We start from the raw sequence: 12186 nt of genomic DNA, 5'->3' as shown, positions 1-12186 counted from the left end.
GGCAACAGGGTGAGGAGAACACAGCTGGGGTGGGAGTCCCACCAGGAGACTTCTTTGTGCTTGGGGAGCATTGAAGGAGAATCTAGGAGGCCAAATGAGCTCCTCACAGCTCAGCACAGGCAAAGGCTGCTCATGCTGGCATGACAGGTCCCTGGTGACATCCCTGCACCCACACCAGGTCACAGCAGGTTTGCAGAAGCAGCAACGTATTTCTGCATGGGCACTGCATGGGCACTGCCAAAGCCCAGCCCCGGCTGCGTCTGGCGCTACAGGTGGTGCCGCTCCGACCCTCAGCTGTTCCCAGCCTCCCATCGGCTGCACGCTGAGCCCCGGCGGCGCTGCCTGCACCGCAGACAGGCCCTGCTGCCACCGCCGCGATGCCACCCTGCCCGCGAGCCGCTGCGGGCCCTGGGGACAGATGGCTGCCAGGCAGCAGCACCCGGCAGGGACCGGCGTGGGCTGCGGGCGCGGCTGGCAGACGGCAGCGGAGCGCGGAGCAGCCGCGGTGCCGCTTGCGCGCCAGACGCCACACTTCGGCTGCTCTCACGCAGCACCGGCAGGCAGACCCCGCTGCGATGTGCCTGCTGCTCACCCGGCCCGCCGGCCCCGCGCCCCCGGCAAGGAGAGAGGGCTGCCGTCCTCAGTCGGGAGGAGAGCGCAGCCCCAGGAAGGAGGGAGGGAGGCTGCGGTCCTCAGCTGGGAGGACAACCCATGGCTGCGCAGAAGTGATTTTTGGTTCACTCTTCAGATCACCGGAAGAAGCAAGATGGAGGCCTCCTGCAATGGCCTTCATGGATCTGAGGCTGGACCTCTGCTCCAGGAGCTCTGCTCCCACTCTCTTCCCCATCTCTGGAGGGTACAGAAGCTCCTGGGCCAAAGCTCACAGCCTGGCCCTTCCCCTCACTGAAGGCAGCAGGAGCTGCTGTCTGGGTAAAACCTCCCAGGCGAGTCTGAGCATGCACCAGGAAGAGACAGCCAGGCAACGTCTTCCTAGTTCCTGCCAGCCCTGCAGAGAGCTGTGCACAGCCTCAGCCCTCCTCTGTCCTCCTGGCTGTGAGGAGCTGCCTCAGCTGCCAAGAGAGCTCCTTGTGCTTCTTGCCCACAGCTGGAGCCAGCCCTTGTTTAGTGACCAGGACAAGAGCAGGACACAAGGCCCTTCCTGGCTCTAGGAATGCTCAGGCCTGGCTAAACCTTCCCACAATGTAACCCTGGGTGATGTGGGCACAGCCCAGAATCCCTCAGGCAGCAGCTTCTGGTGACTCAGAGGAGAAGTTCTCTGCTCCTGCACGCTCTTGAGGAAGTGCTGGAAGATGATTCACCCACAGGTGATGTGGGGGCTGGAGTTAGCATTTCACGCTTCACAGTGTGTCACCTGAGTCAGGCACTGGCTTGGCTGCTCTCCCTGATGCCAGCATCTTCCCTGGCTTGCAGGGAGGCCTGCAGACCCTTCAGTCTCCAGGTGCTTCTTCCACAGCTTCAAATGAAAGCCATCACTGGGAGCTTGAAAACATCTGTGGTGACTCCAGCACCAGACCTCTGTACTGCACCCTGCAGCACAGCAGCACCCCGGAGGATGCCACATCTGCTAGGTGGTGCTGCGGCCTCCCTCGAGGTCTGGCTACAGCAGAGGACATGAAGACTGGAAGGTGGCAACTGTGGCACCAGAGAAATGTCACAACTTGCTAGAAGGCAGCCAGGGAGTCCCAGTCTGGGAAATGTCACATCTGCTCTCTGCCAGACAGGAGGAGGAAACTGGCATCAAGGTGGGACAGATGGGTAACTGTGACACATTGGCAACAGAGTCAGCACAGCTCTCTTTGAGTGAACTTCTTTCTTCCAGTGCTAGAGGCTTTCTTGGAAAGAGCCAGCAGGCACCTGAGGGACACCCATCTAAGAGAGGTCACCTGCACTGGCACAAGCAGGGGAGGTCAGCAGATCCAATCTGCTGATAATGTGGAATTATTCTGGATGCTGGGGATGAATCCTAGAGCTGCAGGAGGAGGAGTCTCAGAGCCTGACCAACTTGGCAATACAATGATGCAGGAAGGCAGCGTCAAGGAGGTGACACCCACAGGGAAACCAGGCTGAGCCCTGCGTCTGAAGTGATGTGCTGTGAGAGCAGGAGCTCTGACAGGCAGTGGCAGCAGCCCCTCAGTGCTCAGCAGAGCTCAAAACTGCAAAACCTCTCTGTCAAAGCTGATAGGAAGGGTTAGGAAAAGGCAGAGATGTCATCGGAGGGGACACTAATCCCCAGTCAGTACTGGCCTGTGTGTGGTGCCTGTCCCCTCATCCTGAGGGCACAGCAGATCTGGAAAATGTGCAGGAAAGGGTGACAGGGAAATCAAAAGCTTCTGCACATGGCATGTGTGAGGCAGCAGGGCTCTTTGCCACGGCACAGACACAGCTGGGGGCACAGCAGAGGGACCTGCATGGCTGCAGGAGGGTGGAGAGAGATGGCAGAGCAGGGGGCAGCAGGAGGAGGTGGCCTGGTGCACAGCAGCCCTGCCCACCATGGGCCACCACAGATGCTGTGTCCAGAGTACCTCTACATACAGAGACTGGCACAAGGAGCCTTACAAACATTTTGTGCCCAGGAGAAATGCCCCAGGAGTCCCTCAAAAGCTGAGCAGTGGGTGAGAAGGGACAGCAGCTGCCCAGGTGCAGGACACTGCTCCCAGCTCTGTCATGCAGGCAGCATTCTGTCATCTGGGAAGCCATTCCCAGGCTGGAAGCATCCCTCCTGCAGCAGCCCCTCCTCTGCACACTGAGCACATCCCCCACCAGCTACAGCACTTAGGAGCCTGCAAACTTCCAGGTATCCCAGCTCCCACCAGGCTGCAAGGAGGTGGCATGGAGCAGCCATGCCTGCCCATCCCAGCTCACTGCCAGGTGCCCTGGGGAAGGGCAGGGAGCAGGCTGACATGGGATGCTGTGCACAAGATGTGTCCTGGGCTGAATCAAAAGCAGTGAGAGCAGCAGTACTAGGGTGGAGATTCTGCCCCTGTGCTCTGCTGGTGCCCCCAGCACAAGAAGGACCTGGAGCTGCTGGGGAGGTCTCCAGAGGAGGCCACCAAGATGAGCAGAGGCTGGAGCACCTCCCCTGTGGGGCCAGGCTGGGAGAGTTGGGGCTGTTCAGCCTGGAGAAGAGAAGGCTCCAGGCAGACCTCAGAGCAGCCTCCCAGGAGCTGAAGGGCTCCAGGAGAGCTGGGGAGGGACTGTGGAGAAGGGCTGGGAGGGCCAGACTGAGGGCCAATGGCTTTGAGCTGGGAGAGGGGAGACTGAGAGTGGAGAGGAGGAAGAAATTGTTGTGAGTGAGGGTGGGGAGACACTGGCACAGGTTGCCCAGGGAGGCTGTGGCTGCCTCCTGCCTGGAGGTGTTTCAGGCCAGGCTGGATGAGGCCCTGAGCAGCCTGTGCTGGTGGGAGGTGTCCCTGCTCATGGCAGGGGCTTGGAGCTGGCTGAGCTTTGAGGTCCCTTCCAACCCAACCCATTCCCTGAAGTCTGTGAGTTCTATGATTGTTCAAAGATGCTCTGCAGCCACATCTCACCCCAGGCAGCCACAGTGAGCTGCAGATGTGCAAGGGCCAATGAGAAGCAATAAGCTGGGGGGAAAGCAAGGAGGAATATGGAGAATGTGAGCCCACAGCACTGCCCACGTCTGGTGTGACACGTTGCCCCTTGCACACGCCAGCTCCCAGGGCACTGCTGCATCAGCACCAGCATGGGGGGCACAGACCCAGGCCTGGGCAGGAAATGAGGCAGAGGCAGTTCTTGCAGACACTGCTAGCAGCTCCCCAGCCCTGCTGCCACAAGCAATACGGTGCAGTGGCTGATGGCTGGAAGCCCTGCAGGCCGACCAGCAGGACAGACAGACACAGCCTGCTGACAGACAGCTGCCAGCCCTGAGTGCCAGCCACAGCCATGCTGAGCACCTGCACTGCCTACACTGCCTGTGCTGCCTGCACTGTTGCACAGCCTCTGCTGCCTGCGCTGCCTGCTCTGCCTCTGCTGCCTGCTCTGCCTCTGCTGCCTGCACTGCCTTCACCACCTCTGCTACCTGCACTGCCTGTGCTGCCTGTACTGCCTCTGCTGCCTTGACCACCTCGACCACCTCTGCTGCCTGCACTGCCTCTGCTGCCTGCATTGCCTCTGCTGCCTGCACTGCCTCTGCTGCCAGCCCTCCGCACGTCTGCAGCCCTGAGTGTCAGAACTGCTCCCTGCTGCGATCTGTTATCTCATTAACGCTTGATGAGGTGTGGAGAGCTGTGGGGAACTTCATTTCCACAAATCCAGGCGCAGAGGCTCTGGAAAGGGGCCAGCAAGAGAGCTGGGTGACAGCTCACAAGAAAAATGGCTCCAGGACTGAGACACAGAGGGTGAGAAATGGCTTCTTCCACCAGCAACTGCCAGGGCTGGGCATGAGGGAAATGACCAAATGGACACTGTCTAAACCATTTGATGTTTGGTGCTTTTTTTCTCCTGTAGAATCATTTTGCATGGGCTCCAGCCCTGGACAGCTGAAGCTGCTCTCAGTGCCCATGGGGACGAGCCACAGGAGCTCACTGCAGCTGCCTTTAGCAGGCTCGTGGCACGGAAGCCTCTGGGCAGACACCAGCTCGGGGGCTACAGCTACATCATCTTGTGCAGATCCCATGGCCTCATCAAGCCACCCCCTTTCACATTCAGCCCAGCCAGGCTGAGGCTTTCAGGGCTCCAACCAGAGCACAGATTCAACCCTTTCAATCCAGTGGGGACAGCAGGGAGGAACATCTGCTTCTGCAGGGTGTTATCTGCCCCTACCAGGCTGCTTGACCCTGCAGTGTCCTGGTGGGATCGGATGCCTGAATTCCTCCCCTGAAGGAACAAAGGAAGTGGGACCAGCTGGCAGAGCAGAGCCCTGAACTGGATAGCAAGTGGTGAAGTGGAATTGATTGGAGCTGCCTGCACTCATCGATCTGAGGCAGAGCAAACTAAGGAGCTGGAGCATTTGTAGCTCAATCAGAGCCACACGCTGGCTGCAGGCCTGTGCTCTGGGGATGGCAGGGGCCCTGTGTGCTCCAGGAACCTGGTAATGGTGGCTTTGATTAATCCAGCTGCAATGGCCACACAGCTGAGTCCTTCTCCAGCCAGACTCTGTCTAGCTTGACATGGCTTAGCGGGTGTTAACCACCCCTGGCACCCTGCTTAGATCTCTTAATAGAGCTGTCATCGACCATCAGGAAGGTAGGCACCACAGGCAAGAGCAGAACAGGGGCTGTTCCCCCCCACAAAATTGCTTTTGCCACCAACCCAGTCCTGTGTCTCCCAAAGGGATGTGAGGTAGAAAATGAATGGAGAGGGGAGCTACACCTGGAGCAGTGAGTGCTGGGCAGCCTGCCTGGCAACACGGGGCTGTCTTATTTTCTGCCCACTCAGCATCACAAAGAAGGGTTAGAGGTGGCTGCCTGCAGGCCATAAATCCCTGCTGCAGGAGGCTCCTGCTCATGGCACAGCAGAGGCAGAGCTGGGGCTGGCAGCTGGAATGAGGCAGGGCACGCTTGTGGCAGCAGGGCCCTGGGGAGTGTTTCTGTCACATCCCATCTCCAGCTGGATGCTGGACCCAGATGGAAAGGGCTCAAGAGGCTGCTTCAGGCTTTGTGATCCCTCGAGGTTGGACAGGACAGCTCTGGTGAGTCCCTGCTCCATGCATCTTGGGGACTATTTTCCTTGATCTGTGAATGCCAAAGCCAGACAAGCAGATCCTGAAACACAACCAAGCAGTCTGTTGCCTGCCCTACATGCAGGGCAAACTGAAAGCTGTCCTTTGAAACATGGGCTTCAGAAGAACCAGGACCATCCCATGCACTGCTGGGAGCTCATAAAGCCTGCCAAGAGCATCACAGCTGAACATTCATGTCAAGAAATGCTTCAGTCCTTCTCCTTCAGCCCTTGGTGCACATCTCATGAGGGGGGACTACAAGAAAGCCAGGAATGGACTTCTGACAAGAGCTGAGAGTGATAGACTGAGAGGGAACAGCTGCAAGCCTAAGGGGGACAGACTGAGATTGGAGATTAGGAAGAAATTCTTGATAGTGAAGGTGAGGAGACACTGGCACAGGTGACCCAGGGAGGCTGTGGCTGCCTCCTCCCTGGAGGTGCCCAAGGCCAAGCTAGATGAGGATTGAGCAACCTGGGCTGGTGGGAGGTGTCCCTGCCCAAGGCAGGGGGTTGGAGCTGGGTGAGCTTTAAGGTCTCTTCCAACCCAACCCATTCTAGGAATATATGAGCTAGAAGAAGCTGGGGAGGTAGATGGTGGGCACAGCCATGTCAGGTTGCTTGCAACTGTCTCCCATCTCAGAGGTGCTGTCCTTCACCCCTCAAATTCAGCCTAAACCTTCAGCTCCAGAATTATCCCAGCCCCAGGCCACCTCCCTGGCCTGCCCTTGCTCCTGCATCCTCTAGGTATAGGAAGATGGGATCCTGGCCTAGGTGGTTTTAGCTCAGTGGACCTGTTCTGGTTTCCTTAGGAAGGAAGGTGGGCTTCAAGCAGCAGAGCACTGGCAAGCTGAGATTATGCCCTCTAAATGCCCAGAGATGATGGTGCTGGCCTTGACAGCTCACAGTGGTGTCCTGCAGCACTGGCATCCATCCTACATCCCCTGGCATCAGCCATGCTCCTGGTGCTGCTTTAGGGATCCAAGACCAAGAGAGGAAGTGATGGGGATCACTATGCCTCCCACCTGCCTCCCTGAGACAGGAAAAGGAGGCCAGGGGCTACCCCCAGTGATAGGACAGCTGGAGAGGTCAGGCAAAAGGCAGAGGAGCTGAGACAGCCATGTAGTGATGAATGGCTCCTGTCCCTGTGCCAGCTGAAGATTTATCTTTGTGCCACAGAGTGGCAACATCGAGGCCTGGCTGTGCTGGTTCCACATTGCAGGCACCTTCACAATCCTCTTGAACACAACTCACAGGCATCAGAAGGCTCAGAGGAAAGCCACCAAGGGACAGAGCAGCGTGGGAAGAGCAGAGGCACGAGCCTGGAGCCAGCATTCTGCCCAGGTGCTAAGCAGAGCCCAAAGGGATCAGATCACCAGTACAGATAGAACCAAGGAACCATAGAACTGCTGGGGTTGGAAGAGACCTTTGAAATCATTAAGTCCAACCACCCACCTGGAGCTCACAATTCCACCAGTACTGCTCAGTTGCTACCACTAAATAACATCCCTCAGCTCCACATCCATGAGTGCTTTAAGTCCCTCCAGGGATGGGGACCCCTAATGACCTCAGAAGCTCAACCCTATGCCTCCATGCTGTGTGAACATCCTAGCAGGTCTGACCCACCCAGGCCAGAGCAGGAGCAGCTCGTGGATAAACCCATGGAGTGAAGGGCTGCTGGGGCCCTGACAACCTGCCCTGACTTCAGTAGCAGTAGTCACATCCAAATCCTGCTGGGAAAGGCAGCCTGTGGGTAGGGAGCTCTGCCACCACCACCAGTGATGGGTGGCAGCAGCTTCATGCCTCCTCTCCTGCACCCATGGGGCCCCTGCCACTTATCTTCATGTGCACTTGCCACCTCCTGCTCACTTCCATGTTTGGCCACCTCCTCCTTATCGCTGCAGTGTTTATCTCGGCCATGCCAGTCTCAGCAGTTGAGGTCATTGTTATTCTGCTGGCTTCCAGAAACATCTGCTGAGGATCCAAAACAGAGTCCCTCTGCCTGCTCCAAGCAGTGCCTGTCCACACAAACGTGAGGAGACACAGAGGACCTCCTGCCAGTGATGCTGCACCCACTTGAGGTTCAGCATAAGGACACAGCCGGTGACAGCCTTAGCTGTAGATGAGCAAGAGCAGTGTTCATCCCCCTCACAGGACTTGAAGGGGCTGGGATCCTTGGAGGGTGGACAAGGGAAGGAGAAGAGCAGCACTGGGAAAGGAGGGCAGTACCAAAACCCACACAGACACCCACAGTCATCCAGAGGTGCCAGTGAAGAGCCCCTGCTCCACCATCTCCCGGTCAGCCAGGTCTGATGTTGTGGGGGGCATCTCCGTTGTGAAAGTTCCCACCCCTGCTGAAGGAGCAGCACACCAGTGCCCAGGAGCAGCCAGCAGCAAAGAGGCTGAGGGAAGAAAGAGGTGGGCACAGACAAAGGGAGGACACAAAAGGTCATTTCTTCTTCATCCACCACTCTGAGCTCTTCTGGGTTGGGTATGAGCAAGATGAGCTCGGGGTGGCAGAAGCAAATACTTCACAGAGTAATCAAGGTGCACAGAGCCTTCCTCTGGCTTGTTCGGAGCCTCAGGAAGACTCTTTCAGCTTTAGCACTCACCAGCTGTAGCTGATACACCAGGACAGAGCTGGGGCAGGGACAAACCCTGCCCAGCACAGCTTGGAGGAGACCTCTGCCTCTTCCCAGCCCTCCTCACATGCAAACAGAACAGGCAGGGGTGCACACAGGTGGTGCTGAGATGAGGTTTCTGTGAGCAGCTCAGAGGGATGAGTCATCTGCGCCACTGGAGCGCCTTGAAGTGCCACGGCTGCTCCAAAAATATTCTACAAAGAGCTCCTTTTGATCGCAGGTGTCTCGAATTCTTTGCATATCTGTGAAAAGAAAAGAGCCTTTGACATGCTGAGTGCTGTGAAATCAGCAGCAGCAAACAGTCATCAACCACCGAGGGGATTCGGCAGGAAGGAACAGCAGCCCGGCACAGACTGGTGCCTGCCCCAAATCCTCCTCTCCTTGGGCACCACCCCGGTGCCGTTAATGCCACTGTAAAGAGAAACTTTGTTCCCTGAGACGCAAGCATGGGGGTGAGAAGTGGGAGTGCAGTTGGGGGTGTGGGGACACGGTGACAGTTGGGCTGCGAAAGGTGGCAGCAAGAGCTGAGTGGGGTCAGGCTAGGACAGGGAGCAGGGACAGCGTCAGGGTCACATCCTGCAGCTGAGCAAAGCCAGAGAGAGAGGCTCAGGGTGCGGAGTGGGGTTAGAGAGGGGTACAGCCGCGGCCGGAGTGAGACAGCTGGGTTAAGGAAGGCCGGGAGGTGCAGTCAGAGGTGGGGGTCGCGTCAGGCAGGCCAGGGTGCGGAACGTGGGGCGGCGAGAGGCCCAAGGGTCACGGTCCCTGGCTCGGGCCTAAGTGGGAAGCAGAGGTGGGAGTCCCAGCCGGGGCCGAGCCGAGTTCAGCTAACTGCCCCGCACCGAGCCGAGCCCCGCGTTGAGAGGGAGACTGCGCCCGCCGTGCACCCCGCACCGCCATTGTGACGCGGCTCGGGGCGGGGCGAAGCGCGGCCGGCCCCGCCCCGCCGCTCGCAGCTAACAGCCGCCGCGACGCGCTCCGACCGCGGAGCCCCGGTAGCGCGCCGTGATCGTATAGTGGTTAGTACTCTGCGTTGTGGCCGCAGCAACCTCGGTTCGAATCCGAGTCACGGCATCGCCCCGCGGTACCACGGCACACGGGCTCCTCTTTTGACCGCAGCCCAACGAAACATTTTGCCTTCCCCCGCACGACGCCTGGACGCCGCTGAGGCTGCACCTGGGGGCTTCACCCCGCCCCAACGCTGCGCGCTTCCATTTTCCCGCCTCGCACCCGGGCGCGGGGCTGTGAGGCCTCCCGGGCCCCCTCCCAGCCCCCGGGTGGCTGAACGGGCAGCAACGGCGGGATGGGAAATTGAATGGAACAAAATAAAGTAAAATAAAACATTAAAAAATAAAATCATTTTAAAAAGTAAATTTTTTTTTTTAAAAGGAATAAAATAAAGTAAAATAAAACATTAAAAAATAAAATAATTTTAAAACGTAAAAGAAAATAAAATTAAAAAGGAATAAAATAAAATATAAAAAATAAATTAAATTAAACCACTGCAGAACGACAAAGGGAAATTAAGAAAGATAAGAGAGGAAAAGGGAAAAATAAAATTTAAAAGGAATAAAATAAAATATAAAAAATAAATTAAATTAAACCACTGCAGAACGACAAAGGGAAATTAAGAAAGATAAGAGAGGAAAAGGGGGAAAAAAAGGATAGCAAAGATAAGAGAGACAGAAAGAGTGGGGAAAGGAAAAGGGAAGAATAACTTAAGAACAGGGAAGGAAAGAAAGGATAAGAAAATAGAGAAATATGAAGTAAAGAGAGAATAATGAAATGAAAGAAGAAAGGAAAAAACAATAATAAAGTAAATTTAAATGAGGTGATATTAAAATAAAACGAAAAGAAGACGAGGAAGAAGCGAAAGGCGCCCGGGTGCGAGGCGGGAAAATGGAAGCGCGCAGCGTTGGGGCGGGGTGAAGCCCCCAGGTGCAGCCTCAGCGGCGTCCAGGCGTCGTGCGGGGGAAGGCAAAATGTTTCGTTGGGCTGCGGTCAAAAGAGGAGCCCGTGTGCCGTGGTACCGCGGGGCGATGCCGTGACTCGGATTCGAACCGAGGTTGCTGCGGCCACAACGCAGAGTACTAACCACTATACGATCACGGCGCGCTACCGGGGCTCCGCGGTCGGAGCGCGTCGCGGCGGCTGTTAGCTGCGAGCGGCGGGGCGGGGCCGGCTGCGTTCTGTCTCTCCTGGGTGTCGCGGTGGGGCAGGCCTGGAGGAGTCCCGGGCTCGGCCCGGCCCTGTACAAGTCACGAACCCGGATTTACTCCCGGTCTGCTGCGCACCAGTGCTGCGGGCAGGTGCCGAGCGCCCTCGCCAGCACCAGGCTCGAATGTCGGTGGTGTCAGCTCCGGCCCGGGCAAAGCCCGCGGCTGGAAGGTCCTGCCCAAACGAGAGTAGCACCGGGAGCGTGCCCCGCAGGGCCCTCCGTGCTGTGCGACCCGCCGAGCGCCCAGCGGAGGCGATGTCTGAGCCCATCTCTGCCCAACCCTGGTGCCCTGACCCCCTGGCATTCCCGCAGCCCCTTCACCCTGCCTATGCCCAGCCCCAGCAGGGAGACCCCAGCTGTGTGCGCGCCCGTGGGGGTCCCACAGCCCCCTGCAGGGCCTGGCTGGAAGGGCGCCGCTGGCCGCGCCCTGTTCTGTCCATCCCACTCCACTCAGGGTCTGGTGCCCCAGCTTTGCCCTGCCACGGCCTCAGCCTGTGCCCAGCTCCCGTCTCGGGCAGCCCTGACAGGGGTGGGGTAAAGTTGGATTTGTGCTTTCAGTGCCTTCCCTGAGGCCTCTTCCAGCGGGGGGTGAAACTGGCCCGGGCAAACTTCTTTTTGGCAGCATGGTGCCTGGCACAGTGCCCCAGCGGGCTCCCTGCGTGCCCTCGTGGCCACCCGGATGTGAGCCCTGGGAGAGGCTGGGGTGCCCTGGCTCCATGGTGCCCAGCCCAGCTCTTTGGACTGAGCTGTTAATCGGTAACTGGGGTGTGGGGCCAGGAGCCGTGTGGCCAGCTGGGCTGGCAGGTGAGTGTGGGAGCCAGTGGGCACCAAGGTGGGGGCAGACGTGGGGCACAGGGAGGGTGTGAGGCACAAGGACACAGGGGGTGTTAGGGCATGGGGTGTAAGGACATAGGGGTGTGAGGGCATGGAGCGTAGGGATAGGATGACACAAGACATGAGGACATGGGGGTGTGAGGGCATGGGGCACAGGGACAGGAGGCTATGGGGCACAAGGACATGGGGGGTGAGGGCATGGGGCAGAGGGACAGGAGGGTATGGGGCACAAGGACATGGGGAGTGAGGGTGTGGTGCACAGGGATGTGATGGTATGGGGCACAAGGGCGTGGGGCACAGGGACAGGAGGGTATGGGGCACAAGGACATGGGGGGTGAGGGCATGGGGCACAGGGACAGGAGGGTATGGGGCACAAGGACATGGGGAGTGAGGGTGTGGTGCACAGGGATGTGATGGTATGGGGCACAAGGACATGGGGGGTGAGGGTGTGGGGCACAGGGATGAGGGGACATGTTGGGGACACCCACCTGCTGCTCCGCTGATGACTGAGTGTCCATGCCCAGCCCTGAAGGGGAGGGCAGCCACTGAGTCTTCACCAAAAGCAGATGAGCCACATGGCAGGGGGTGGCACCGGGGGTAGGCACGGAGGTGAGGTCAGGCCAGAGGTCCTGGAGGGCACTGCGCCTGAGAGGGGGGTGGAGCCAAGAGCCCCTGCAAGGTCCCAGAGCCCTGAGAGGTTCTGCAGTGGTCTCTGAGTACCAGAGGGGCCAGAGGGGTCCAGAAGGGTCCCAGGGGAATGTCCCTGAAATGGGAGAGGGCCTGGGGCAGGAGGGTCCTCCT

At 58.3% G+C, this 12186-nt stretch overlaps 2 non-coding genes across 2 annotated transcripts; one reads left to right on the top strand and one right to left on the bottom strand.

The window, feature by feature from the left end:
- The first annotated feature begins 9335 nt into the window (after positions 1-9335).
- On the top strand, positions 9336-9407 carry TRNAH-GUG (transfer RNA histidin (anticodon GUG)). Its single transcript has one exon. It is a non-coding gene; the product is annotated as a tRNA-His (tRNA).
- A 966-nt stretch (positions 9408-10373) lies between these two features.
- On the bottom strand, positions 10374-10445 carry TRNAH-GUG (transfer RNA histidin (anticodon GUG)). The gene has a single exon. It is a non-coding gene; the product is annotated as a tRNA-His (tRNA).
- Positions 10446-12186: the final 1741 nt, after the last annotated feature.

Source organism: Dryobates pubescens, chromosome 17 (genome assembly GCF_014839835.1).
Source record: "Dryobates pubescens isolate bDryPub1 chromosome 17, bDryPub1.pri, whole genome shotgun sequence".
In the NCBI taxonomy this organism is placed as follows: domain Eukaryota; kingdom Metazoa; phylum Chordata; class Aves; order Piciformes; family Picidae; genus Dryobates; species Dryobates pubescens.
This window is presented reverse-complemented; position numbering and strand designations above follow the sequence as displayed.